This window comes from Lathyrus oleraceus, chromosome 3, assembly GCF_024323335.1.
Source record: "Lathyrus oleraceus cultivar Zhongwan6 chromosome 3, CAAS_Psat_ZW6_1.0, whole genome shotgun sequence".
NCBI classification, from domain to species: domain Eukaryota; kingdom Viridiplantae; phylum Streptophyta; class Magnoliopsida; order Fabales; family Fabaceae; genus Lathyrus; species Lathyrus oleraceus.
The window spans coordinates 36997808-37012047 of record NC_066581.1 but is presented as its reverse complement, the minus strand read 5'-3'; the positions used below and the strand labels follow the sequence as shown (position 1 = coordinate 37012047).

Here is a 14240-nt window from a genome sequence, read left to right as displayed (position 1 = left end):
CCCAAGCCTTGGTATACACCATCCTCATACATGATACTAAGATGTGGTAACTGGTTTGATTATTTTCTCTGTCATTTTGCTAGGGTTTGACACATGAACTTAAATGTTGCATTTTAGGACATGTTTTTGCATTCTCAATTTCATGATTTTTGTTTTCATATCAAATGAATTTGGATGCTCCTGATTTTTTGCATGATGTTTATACATGCTTATTGGAACCTTGTTTTAAATTCCCATGAATATAGGATGCATTTTCATTTTGATTTGGAGTTTTGAAGTTGATGTTTGCATTTTAGTCCTTATTTTGATGCTTGCTTAGCATGAGGCACTTGTGCCACTTCCTTTGAATGTTGAAACCAATCCTTTTGCACGTGTTTTAGTGTGTATTTCATGTCTTGATGTGTGGAGCCTTGCCCCCTGACTTTGAGTTTTGATACCCTTTTGATGCATTTGTTTGACAAGAGGTTTAGGCCTCCTACCCTTGGTTGTTTTTGTGAACTTTTGTGAACTTTAATAGCATGATTCATGTGGTTACACTTTGATTCTGGTTTGGTGCCTTTGCACATGTGCTCTCCCCTGTTCTATGATGCTTCTATCAAGTATTTGTGCATTTATTCATAACGAGCTCCTTTTTGCATTCATTTGAGCATGAAAGACGCATTAGAGTTTCATGATACACTTTGTTCGATTTTGGTCCAAAAGTGATTCTATGCTTATGATATGAACTTGGGGGTTTGCATATTGACTACATAGCTCATTTGAAATGCTTATGATGTGCATACCTTGTTGCCATGTTCGTTTCATCTTGACACATAATTGCATGAATTTGTCTATAATGCTTTTGTCGCATTTTGAGGTGCTTTGGACATGATTGACTTCCACTTTGCTAAGTTGGATTTAAATGATTTTTGATTGATATTTTAGGAGCCATTTGGTTCTGTTTTTGTGCTTGATTGTCTAATACTTGACCCTTGCCTCATGTCTTTACCTTTTATGACTCATTGTTGAAATTAAAGCACTTTGAACTTGTATGTTGACTTGTTTGACTTTGATGCATCTTTGGATGTTTAGTGCTTTTGCTTTGATCTTGTTGAGTTGAGTTCGTGAGACACTTATTGAATTGATGTCACTTCTGACTTGGTGCTATTGCATCCTCCTTTCATCATTCATGCTTTGTTATGACATGCTTTCTATTGCATTCGTGCACTGTTTACCTGACACTGTTGTTGCTATGATTCTTTTGTTGGTGCAACTCATGATTGCACCCCATCTTGTTATTCTAACTTGTTTGTTGAGTTTTTGTGAGGGCTCACATGACTCTTGAAGAGATAGCTTGCTTAGTATTCCACTTTATTTGTGGGATACCATTTGGATATTTATTCTGATTGCTTTGCTGACTTGCTTTCTTTGATGGTGCTAGCTTGAGAGATCTCTGGGTTTCTTGTTTCTTTAGTTGTTGTTACTTTGGATATTTATCCGTGTGGTAGATCTCTTGATCCCTTTTACATCTTTCCAGCATTTTACCGCTTTCTTAGCTGGAAGACCTCGATAGGAGGTGTAACACCCCGATTAAAATAAGAGAATTATTTAATTGAGTTAATATTATTTTATTAATTTAATTAAATAAAGTTGAATTATTGGATTATTTTTATTATTATTATAGATGTTATTTATTTTAATAATAATTAAATAAATAAAATAAATGGAATATGAAGAGTGGAAGGGTAAAAGGGGAAATTGGATAAAAGAGGCCAAAGTGAGGACTCAGGTTGTTTCACGTGTTTTGCCTCAGAGTCAGAGAAAGGGGGAGAAACGCTGAAGAGAAAGAGAAGGAAGAGGAAAAGGCCAAAGATTGCTCAGAGCTTCCTTCAATCCAAAGAGGTAAGGGGTCTGAACCTTATTAAACAATAATATGCTGAAAATGGTGAATTATTGGATGAACGAAATTGGGATTTTAATCGAAGGAATTCGTAGAAATTATATGCAATGATGTTAGGATTTGTGAAATCGAATAGGGGACTATTTGTATTAGATGATATGAGTGATTTTGTGTGAAATTTGGACTGTGGAAGGATGAATCTGGATAGATCTCGTAGCAGAGAAAGCCGTTGCAGATCTGGAAATCTGGTTTCTGGTCATACGCGTATGGCACTAGGCAATACGCGTATGAGATTGCTGGTACGCGTATGGCACTAGGCAATACGCGTATGGATGAGGAAGATGATGTTTTGAACGTGTTTTGGTCTCTGTTGGTACGCGTATGGGAATGTGATACGCGTAGCATACGCGTATGGCATGGGCAATACGCGTATGAATTTGGTCAGGCGTGGGCAATACGCGTATGGGCATAGGCAATACGCGTATGGGCAGACTTGTGATCTTTCCTGGGCTGTTGTTGTGCAGTTTTTGGTTGTTTAGGCTGAGCGAGGTAACTTAGCTGATGCATGGTATACGAGGGATCATTTCACGTTGCTTTGAGTGGTATAGATATTAGTAGAGTGTGATAATACTGTGTTTGATTATGTGGCATGGTGTGATATGCTTTTGTGATAGAATGTGTTAATGATGATGATAACATGACTATATGATGCTGTTGTTGCTATGTTGATTATGATGCATGCTTGGTGTGCATGCATTCATGAAAGGCCGATGCCTAGTGATGAACGGACTGAGTTCCAATGATGTTGTTGACTCCGGGCTTGTTGAGAGGCTTGGTTCCTTGCGGGGAACTCGGATTCTATGGTGATGAATCTGGGAGTGGTGATCCTGTAGTCGGTCACAAAATGGGTATACCGAGTCGTGTTGAGTCATGCATGGGTGTGTGCATTGCATTTGATATGTCGTTTTGTTGATGTTCATGAATATGTTGATTATGATGATTATGATGAGCTGTGTTGGCATATGTGAAATATATTTATGTTTATATTTCTGTCGTTATATTATTATTTAATAATGTAATTCTCACCCCTTCTGCATGTGTTTATGTTCATCTATGATGAGCAATGTGCAGATAAAGAGGAGTAGCTATTGTTGAGGTTTGAAGAATAAGTGTAGAGTTATTCTACAGAGTCGAGTCAAATGCTCTGGTCATGTGACACCGGGGTTATGGGATTCGATAGATAATTGATTATTATTTACGTTGTTTATGATGACTAACATGTTGAGATGTTTTGTTGAGATAATGTTGAACCATTATTATGAATTGTTATATGATGAATGATAATATTAATGTTGTTGTCCGCTGCGAAGTTTTAATAAAATAAATAATATGTTTTATGTTGTGATGCGATAATTGTTATGTTGTAAGAAATGTAAACTCTTCTACATGTTGTACTCTGATAATCTATTTAAATATGTCGTTTGGGTAGAAGGGTGTTACATTAGTGGTATCAGAGCATGGTCAGTCCAGTCGAGTCATAATGTGATGTTTTCCCTGTTGGTCGATTAGTGTAAATGACACTGTCGATATTTAACGGTTGTAGTTGTGTCGTGCAGAGTATGGCTGGAGAAAATGACCGTGCGATTGCTGAGGCTTTGGCTGCTATGGCGCAGGCTATGCAGGCGCAGCAGAATCCGCCGGTCGACGAGTTTAAGAATTTGGGAAGGTTTCTGAAGAATAACCCTCCTACATTCAAAGGGCGCTATGATCCAGATGGTGCTCAGATTTGGCTGAAGGAAATTGAGAAGATTTTCCGGGTGATGACGTGTACTGAAGCACAGAAGGTGCAGTTTGGTACGCATATGTTATCTGAAGAGGCTGAAAACTGGTGGGATAACACTCGCCAGAGGATTGAAGTACCAGGTGCTGAGATGACTTGGGAAAGGTTCAAGACGGTCTTTCTAGAGAAATATTTTCCTGCTGATGTGCGATGTAAGAAGGAGATGGAATTTCTGGGACTGAAGCAGGGTAACATGTCTGTTTCTGATTACGCTTCGAAGTTTGAGGAGCTGGTGCAGTATTGTCCTCATTATAATAATGCTGATGCTGAGGAATCCAAGTGTGTCAAGTTTGAGAACGGGTTGCGTCCCGAGATCAAACAAGGAATTGGTTACCAGGAGATTCGTAGGTTTCCTACGCTGGTTAATAAGTGCAGGATATTTGATGAAGATAGCAAGGCTAGGACTGCTCATTACAAGAGTCTTAGTGAGAAGAAGAATAAGGATCGTGGTAGTCCTTATGCATCTCCGAATGGTAAAGGTAAGCAGAAAGTGGTAGAGGAGAAGAAGCCAAGTGGAGGAGGATCTCCCATAGCTGGTAAATGTTTCAAGTGTGGCGAGCCAGGCCACCGTGCGGATAGCTGTACCAAGAAAGTGCTGAGATGTTTCCGATGCGGTCAGGCTGGTCATAGAGTTACGGAATGTAAGGATGCTGGTCCGACATGTTTTAATTGTGGCGAGAAAGGCCATATCAGTTCGCAGTGCTCGAAACCGAAGAAGGCGGCTACTGCAGCTCATACTACTGGTAGGGTGTTTGCTCTGAGTGGGGCTGAAGCTCCTAAAGAAGATAATCTGATTAAAGGTACTTGCTTGATTAATAATGTTGAATTGCTTGCTATTGTTGACACTGGTGCTACTCATTCGTTCATTTCGTATGAGTGTGCGACCAGGATTGGTGTGATTATGTCATCCCTAGGCGGAAGTATGGTGATAGATACTCCTGCTAATGGTTCTGTGAAGACTTCTGTTGTCTGTCGAGGTTGTCATTTGACGATCTTTGAGAGAGAGTTCGTGGTTGATTTGGTGTGCTTACCCTTGCACCAAATTGATATTATTCTGGGAATGAATTGGCTAGAATTCTATGGCGTGTTTATCAACTGCTATAGGAAGACGGTGCGGTTTTCTGAAGTTGGTGAGTATGATGAGGCAAGATTTCTATCTGCTAAGCAGGTGGGGGATTTTGTGAAAGATGAAGCTCAGATATTCGCTTTATTTGCGTCTCTGCAAGCGGATAAGAAAGTAGTGGGTGTAGATTTGCCTGTTGTCTGTGAATTTCAAGATGTGTTTCCGGAGGATGTAAGTGAATTACCTCCAGAGCGGGAAGTCGAATTTGCCATTGACTTAGTACCAGGTACGAGTCCGGTGTCGATGTCTCCTTATAGAATGTCGGCAACTGAATTAGTTGAATTGAAGAAGCAACTTGAAGAATTGCTTGAGAAGAAGTTTGTGCGTCCAAGTGTTTCTCCTTGGGGTGCACCAGTATTGTTAGTGAAGAAGAAAGAAGGTACGATGAGGTTGTGTGTCGATTACCGGCAGTTGAATAAGGTGACTATCAAGAATCGGTATCCATTGCCGAGGATTGATGATTTGATGGACCAGTTGGTTGGAGCTCATGTTTTCAGTAAGATTGATTTGCGGTCGGGTTATCATCAGATCCGAGTGAAGTCAGATGATATTGCGAAGACTGCTTTCCGTACGAGGTATGGTCATTATGAATACACTGTGATGCCGTTCGGTGTGTCTAATGCTCCAGGTGTGTTTATGGAATATATGAATCGTATATTTCATCCGTACCTTGATAATTTTGTTGTGGTGTTCATAGATGATATATTGATATATTCTAAGACGGAAGAAGAGCATGCGGGACATCTGAGAATTGTTTTGCAGGTGTTAAGAGAAAAGAAATTATATGCAAAGTTATCTAAATGTGAGTTCTGGTTGAAGGAAGTGAGTTTCCTTGGCCATGTGATTTCGAGTGGTGGGATTTCTGTTGATCCTGCTAAAGTTGATGCCGTATTACAGTGGGAGACTCTGAAGTCTGCTACTGAGATACGCAGTTTTCTGGGGTTAGCTGGTTATTATCGCAGATTTATTGAAGGCTTCTCTAAGTTGGCATTGCCGTTGACGCAGTTGACTAAGAAGGGTCAAGTATATGTGTGGGATACAGCTTGTGAAGCGAGTTTTGTGGAGCTGAAGAGGCGGTTGACCAGTGCTCTAGTGTTGATCTTGCCTAATCCTGGTGAGTCCTTCGTTGTCTATTGTGATGCTTCTTGATGGGTCTTGGTGGTGTTTTGATGCAGAATGGTAAAGTTGTAGCTTATGCTTCTAGACAGTTGAAAGTTCATGAGAGGAATTATCCTACGCATGATCTAGAACTTGCAGCTGTTGTATTTGTGTTGAAAATGTGGAGGCATTATCTGTATGGTTCCAGATTCGAAGTGTTCAGTGATCACAAGAGTCTGAAGTATCTGTTTGATCAGAAAGAGTTAAATATGAGGCAGAGAAGGTGGTTAGAATTACTGAAGGATTTTGACTTTGAATTGAGTTATCATCCCGGTAAGGCTAATGTAGTTGCAGATGCGCTGAGTAGAAAGTCTCTACATATGTCTATGATGATGGTTCGGGAGCTTGAGTTAATTGAACAGTTCCGTGATATGAGTTTGGGTTGTGAAGTTTCCGCTGATAGTGTAAAGTTGGGTATGCTGAAGTTGACTAGTGGAATTCTGGAAGATATTCGGAATGGTCAGCAAGTTGATGTCGCTCTAGTTGATCATATTACTATGGTTAACCAGGGTAATGGTGGTAATTTTGAGATTGATGAGAATGACATCCTGCGATTTAAAGGTAGAGTTTGTGTTCCTGAGGTGTCTGAATTGAAAAAGAGTATTCTTGAAGAGGGCCACAGGAGTGGATTGAGTATCCATCCAGGTGCAACTAAAATGTATCAAGATTTGAAGAAGTTGTTTTGGTGGGCTGGTATGAAAAGAGATGTTGCTAAGTTTGTGTATGCCTGTTTGACTTGTCAGAAGTCAAAAATTGAACATCAGAAACCGGCAGGTATGATGCAACCTTTGAAGATTCCTGAATGGAAGTGGGATAGCATTTCCATGGATTTTGTGAAGGGATTGCCGAGGACGACGAAAGGTAATGATTCTATTTGGGTGATTGTGGATCGATTGACTAAGTCGGCACATTTCTTGCCGATGAAGATTAATCACTCTTTAGAGAAGTTGGCAGAGTTGTATATTGAGGAGATAGTGAGGCTGCATGGTATTCCATCCAGTATTGTGTCTGATAGAGATCCCAGATTTACTTCTAGATTTTGGGAAAGTTTGCAGAAAGCGTTGGGGACTAAGTTGAGGTTGAGTTCAGCTTATCATCCTCAGACTGATGGTAAGACTGAAAGAACTATCCAATCCTTGGAGGATTTGTTGAGAGCTTGTGTGTTGGAGCAGAGTGGTTCTTGGGATAGTTATTTGCCGTTGGTGGAGTTTACTTATAATAATAGTTTTCATGCTAGTATCGGTATGGCTCCATATGAAGCATTGTATGGTAGGAGGTGTAGAACTCCATTGTGTTGGTATGAATCAGGTGAGAGTGTTGTACTCGGACCTGAGATTGTGCAGCAGACGACTGAAAGGGTTAAGATGATTCAGGAGAAAATGAAGATTTCTCAGAGTCGTCAGAAGAGTTATCATGATAACAGGAGAAAGGCACTTGAGTTCCAAGAGGGAGATCATGTGTTCTTGAGAGTTACTCCGACGACAGGTGTGGGTAGAGCTTTAAAGTCTAAAAAGCTTACTCCGAGGTTTGTGGGTCCGTATCAGATTTTGAAGAGGGTTGGGGAAATGGCGTATCGGATAGCTTTACCGCCGTCGCTTTCTAATCTGCATGATGTGTTTCATGTATCTCAGTTGAGAAAATATATTGCGGATCCTTCGCATGTTGTTCAGTTGGATGATATCCAGGTGAGGGATAATTTGACCGTCGAGGTGTTGCCAATTCGGATAGATGACCGAGAAGAGAAGACCCTGAGAGGTAAGAAGATTGCTCTAGTGAAAGTTGTTTGGGGAGGTCCAGCTGGTGAGAGCTTGACTTGGGAGCGTGAAGATCAGATGAAGGAGTCGTATCCGGCTCTATTTACTTGAGGTATGTTTTCGAGGACGAAAACTCTTTTAGTGGGGGAGAGTTGTAACACCCCGATTAAAATAAGAGAATTATTTAATTGAGTTAATATTATTTTATTAATTTAATTAAATAAAGTTGAATTATTGGATTATTTTTATTATTATTATAGATGTTATTTATTTTAATAATAATTAAATAAATAAAATAAATGGAATATGAAGAGTGGAAGGGTAAAAGGGGAAATTGGATAAAAGAGGCCAAAGTGAGGACTCAGGTTGTTTCACGTGTTTTGCCTCAGAGTCAGAGAAAGGGGGAGAAACGCTGAAGAGAAAGAGAAGGAAGAGGAAAAGGCCAAAGATTGCTCAGAGCTTCCTTCAATCCAAAGAGGTAAGGGGTCTGAACCTTATTAAACAATAATATGCTGAAAATGATGAATTATTGGATGAACGAAATTGGGATTTTAATCGAAGGAATTCGTAGAAATTATATGCAATGATGTTAGGATTTGTGAAATCGAATAGGGGACTATTTGTATTAAATGATATGAGTGATTTTGTGTGAAATTTGGACTGTGGAAGGATGAATTTGGATAGATCTCGTAGCAGAGAAAGCCGTTGCAGATCTGGAAATCTGGTTTCTGGTCATACGCGTATGGCACTAGGCAATACGCGTATGAGATTGCTGGTACGCGTATGGCACTAGGCAATACGCGTATGGATGAGGAAGATGATGTTTTGAACGTGTTTTGGTCTCTGTTGGTACGCGTATGGGAATGTGATACGCGTAGCATACGCGTATGGCATGGGCAATACGCGTATGAATTTGGTCAGGCGTGGGCAATACGCGTATGGGCATAGGCAATACGCGTATGGGCAGACTTGTGATCTTTCCTGGGCTGTTGTTGTGCAGTTTTGGTTGTTTAGGCTGAGCGAGGTAACTTAGCTGATGCATGGTATACGAGGGATCATTTCACGTTGCTTTGAGTGGTATAGATATTAGTAGAGTGTGATAATACTGTGTTTGATTATGTGGCATGATGTGATATGCTTTTGTGATAGAATGTGTTAATGATGATGATAACATGACTATATGATGCTGTTGTTGCTATGTTGATTATGATGCATGCTTGGTGTGCATGCATTCATGAAAGGCCGATGCCTAGTGATGAACGGACTGAGTTCCAATGATGTTGTTGACTCCGGGCTTGTTGAGAGGCTTGGTTCCTTGCGGGGAACTCGGATTCTATGGTGATGAATCTGGGAGTGGTGATCCTGTAGTCGGTCACAAAATGGGTATACCGAGTCGTGTTGAGTCATGCATGGGTGTGTGCATTGCATTTGATATGTCGTTTTGTTGATGTTCATGAATATGTTGATTATGATGATTATGATGAGCTGTGTTGGCATATGTGAAATATATTTATGTTTATATTTCTGTCGTTATATTATTATTTAATAATGTAATTCTCACCCCTTCTGCATGTGTTTATGTTCATCTATGATGAGCAATGTGCAGATAAAGAGGAGTAGCTATTGTTGAGGTTTGAAGAATAAGTGTAGAGTTATTCTACAGAGTCGAGTCAAATGCTCTGGTCATGTGACACCGGGGTTATGGGATTCGATAGATAATTGATTATTATTTACGTTGTTTATGATGACTAACATGTTGAGATGTTTTGTTGAGATAATGTTGAACCATTATTATGAATTGTTATATGATGAATGATAATATTAATGTTGTTGTCCGCTGCGAAGTTTTAATAAAATAAATAATATGTTTTATGTTGTGATGCGATAATTGTTATGTTGTAAGAAATGTAAACTCTTCTACATGTTGTACTCTGATAATCTATTTAAATATGTCGTTTGGGTAGAAGGGTGTTACAGGAGGCAATGTTTTGTGTGTTTACTTTTGTGCCCAAAGACCTCCAAGAGGAGGCACCAGTGCCAAAGACCTCCATGAAGAGGCAATTGACGGATAAAAGGGATTAGTAGTCAATCCCCCGTTATTCAGTGTTTCGTTCTTTATGCTCGCACTACGTGTCGATGCTTCAGAACAAAAGCCCAAGATCTTTTGTCCGGTCAGTCAGTGGATAGGGTTCCATCTTTCTGAACCCCCACGCTTTGTCATGAGCTCACCCTGTCTAGGGTTAAGAGCTATGAGGTCGTATCCTCATTACCCTGTTGATCTGCTCACCCTGACGTTCAATGTCAGTGGTTAAGAGCCCATTTGATTACCTTTCCATGGCTTGTTTGTCGAGGTTGATATGACCCCTCTTGACTAAAGCCCTACCCATGTATGTTTGAGCCCCTTTGTTGGTGTGTTTACTTTATGCTATATGTTTTTGTGTGGTGTGATTGTCTCCCCATAGGACTGCTAGGCTTCATATAGTCTCTCGTTTGCATGTCAATTAAGGTAGCACGGTTCCTTCGTCTAGGACTTCCTTTTCGCATGAGCATTCCTAAAACACAAACAAACTCTTTGATTTTCTTTACTTAAGAACACGTTAACTCCTTCTACTACAGGTGGGTAAGTCTCCAAAGGTCGAGCATCCGGTAGATTGCGTAGTAACGTTGTTCATCTAAAAAACATAAAACAAACAAAAATAGGTTAGCCGAGCTACGGTGCTCTGATTCTCAGTCCTTCTTGAGATACGTATGCAGCAGGGTAGGGCCTGTGCAAGCAATAACTCTTTCTTTTCCCTACTTTGATTTTCTCTCTTTCGCATCGCATATAGGACCTTTTATACACACACTTTAGACATAAATAGCAAACATGGATCCTGTGGAGTACCACAGACGTGAAGGGGTGTGATAACCTTCCCTTCACGTAACCGGCCCCCTTACTTGGTTTTCTTTGGATCGAGACTTTGTTTTATCCGTTCCCTCTTGGTTGAGCAGTACTACCTTTCCCTCCTCTTGGGATAAGAGTACATAGCTGGCGACTCTACTCTTTTTCTGCGCCACTCTTTTCGCGTTTGTACTTGGATTCGGGAAATCCGGGGAGCGACAACACTGTCAGTTGTTCTACACATGAAAACAAACTCATTAAAGTACCAATTATTCTCAATTTTGTTATTATCATCAAAACTCCACAATTAGAGTTGTATGTTCTTCAAACCATATTTGGTTTAACACCTAAAACTATTTTTTTTTATTGTTCCTTATAAATCAATTCCTAGATCATACAATTTTTTCCTTAAATTCAATGATGAATTTATTTAATTTTATAATATTTAATAAAGTTTATGAATTGGTCCCGTAGCTCAGTTGGTTAGAGCATTGGTCTTATGAGCCGAAGGTCGCGGGTTCGAGCCCCGCCGGGACCTATTCTTTTTGGTTTTATGATGTTACCTACCCATTTTTAATGATAAACCTATATGATTGTATAATTTGTATTTAAGGATGTTAGATTAATCTATACCTTCATTTTTGAATACAAATCAAATTAAAAAAATTTCTTATTTTAGGTTTAACGAGTTAGGTCACATTACATAAATGATAAGTCATTTATATTGAGCTATTTAATCGGTTAATATTTTAATTATTTATCAAAGTTTTTCATTTATAAGATTAATTCTTTGTATTGTATTTTCATTCAGTGTATTCACGTTAGATGTACCGATACCATATATAAAATCTATTCATGCTTCCTTATAAGTAGTATAACTCCTTGGGGATGATGAAGCCGCTCTGAGGAAACCATAAGTAATCACCCTTGATTATCTGTTTAAATAAAATAAAGATATAAATTGGAACTTTCCTATCAAGCCTTTCACAAATAAATTTCCACAACAACTTTCGTTCAAACAAACACCATATATCATTTGCATCATTACACACTGTAAGACCCCAATTTTGACCCTAAGATCTCTCATGGCATCATTACATTGCATTTGCATTGCCTCAAGGATCTTTAGCATCTTGGTTCCCTTTGCCTTTGGGTGGGACTCCTTGTGATTGGTTTGAGATCACCAAGCATGCTTGAATTATACATCATTGTTTCTCTTACTTTTGTTTACTAACCAAAAGCACAAAAATGTGTCACTAACATCTTTTGTTTGAAGCTTGAGTATCATCCAAGACACTTTGTGGGTTCTATCTAGATGATCAGTCAACACAAGGGAATGGCTTAAGATACTTCCAACAAGTTCAAATGGGGTCTATTCGTCAGTCAAAACGTTAATCTTGAAGGAGCAAAAGTTTGTTCATGAACTGTCATGCTCGCTAGGCGAAGCCCACGTGTTTAAAAAAAAATGAAAAAAAAAACAAAAAACGAAAAATAAATAAATAAATAAATAAAATATAACAGGAAAATTTTGGACTTGGGCCTCTCTCATTTGAGCCCACAGGTCCACAAAATCAGGTTATAAATTCAGAGTTTCAGTGAAACAAAATTTCATTCCATTCCTATTCCATTCCTATTCCATTCATTCCATTCCTATTCCATTCCTATTCCATTCCTATTCCATTCCTATTACCCTGGCAGGAAAAAGATAGTGAGAGAAGAGCTAACAGAGTTCAGAGCAACCTCCAGAGACTAAAGGGAACTCATAGGCAAAGAACCAATTCCCTCTCATATAAACCCTCAGATTGCTTTGCAAACCCAACCGGGCAATTCAATTTCATTGATCTCTTCAGTCAGGTTTGCCTTATTCCCATTACTTTATGCTTTTAATTTGAATGCTCTGAACGTATGAGGTATTATGGGTAAATTTGATACCCTTTTGATGCATGTGTTTGGCAAGAGGTTTAGGCCTCATACCCTTGGTTGCTTTTTGTGAGCTTTTTGTGAATTTTAATGGCATGATTCATGTGGTTACATTTTGATTTGGGGGCAACTCTTGGTTACCCTATCTTGTTTCTCTAATCTGTTTGTTGAGTTTTGTTTTGTGAGGGCTCATATGACTCTTGCAGAGATGGTTTGCCTGGTGTTCCACTTTATTTGTCGGATACCACCTGGAGGTTTATTCCAATTACCTGTACTGACTCACTTTCTTTGATGGTGCTAGCTTGAGAGATCTATGGGTTCCTTGTTCCGTTAATTACTGTTACTTCGGATCTTTATCCGTGTGGTACTTTTACATTTTCCCATATTTTTACCGCTTTCTTAGCTTGAAGACCTCGATAGGAGGCAATGTTTTGTGTGTTTACTTTATGCAGGTTCCTTCGTCTAGGACTTCCCTTTTGCCTGAGCATTCCTAAAACGCAAACAAATTCATTGATTTTTCTTCTCCATAGAACACGTTTACTCCTTCTACTACAGGTGAATAAGTCTCCAAAGGTCGAGCATCCGGTAGATTGCGTAGTAACGTCGTTCGCCCCAAATCAAAACCCTTAACCCCGTAGTTAGTCGAACTACGTTTTGCTCTGATTTTCATCCAAGATGAGATACGTAGGCATAAGACGCGATGTCTTAGAGAGCACATTCCTCTTTAACCCATAGGTAGCCGAGCTACGAAGACTCTGATTCTCAGATTCAGATGAGATACGTATGCAGTGGATGCGACGTCCGTGCGAGTCATTTTATTTTGACCCTTCTTTTAGTAAGTAGTACATTAGATAAACATACACGCTTTTCTCATCCCTTCAATCATGTTTGCACAAATAAATTTTCACAAAAAAAACAACAACCTTACAACAAATATGAAAAGGGCTCCCTAGGAGTACCTAGGATGTTTTGGGTGCCTAATACCTTCCCATTGCATAACCAACCCCCTTACCCAGATCTCTGACATTTTTACTAGTTTTTGATTCGATAAAACTTTTATGTTTTTGTTTGCTTTCTAACCATTCCTTTGGATAAATAGAAGTGCGGTGGCGACTCGACTTGTATGATTTACCTTGGATTTAGTCAATATCTCTAATGGTAACGAATACCCCGCTACAGAAAAGTGGAGACTCTGCTGGGGATAAGAATAGATCCTAGTGGGTTTTGCCTACTTTTCATATTTGTTGTATTGTTTTATTTTGTGACATATTTTTGTGCAATTCGGGATTACTGTATTGTATGTAATGATTGATTTGCTGAATATTAATTCCTTGTATGCTTGGTGATCTTCGTGAGATGAGTTCTATACCCGGACTCGAGTGCACTTAGGATAAGAGAATGGCATAGTCTTGTCGACTTGTGTGGAGTTATTCCTTAGCAAGTTTACTTGCAAGCCCATTCACTTGGTGCAGGTCATGTGGGGATCAATAATGTCACACAAGTAGTTGTGGTTAGACATTACTTTTTCCAATATAGACCTTAGAAGCCAAGGACCTTAGTTTACCAAACCCATCTTGGCCTATTCGTAGGATGTAGTGCGAAAGTCGTTAAAGTGTAAGATTTGATACGATTGTTACGCGATACTACACTCATAAGAGTCTCTCTTGAGAATATTTTTGGAATAC

General features: G+C 39.3%; 1 non-coding gene across 1 annotated transcript; it reads left to right on the top strand.

Moving 5' to 3' along the window:
* Window positions 1–11099: 11099 nt before the first annotated feature.
* TRNAI-UAU (transfer RNA isoleucine (anticodon UAU)) lies at window positions 11100–11173 on the top strand. Its single transcript has one exon. It is a non-coding gene; the product is annotated as a tRNA-Ile (tRNA).
* Window positions 11174–14240: the final 3067 nt, after the last annotated feature.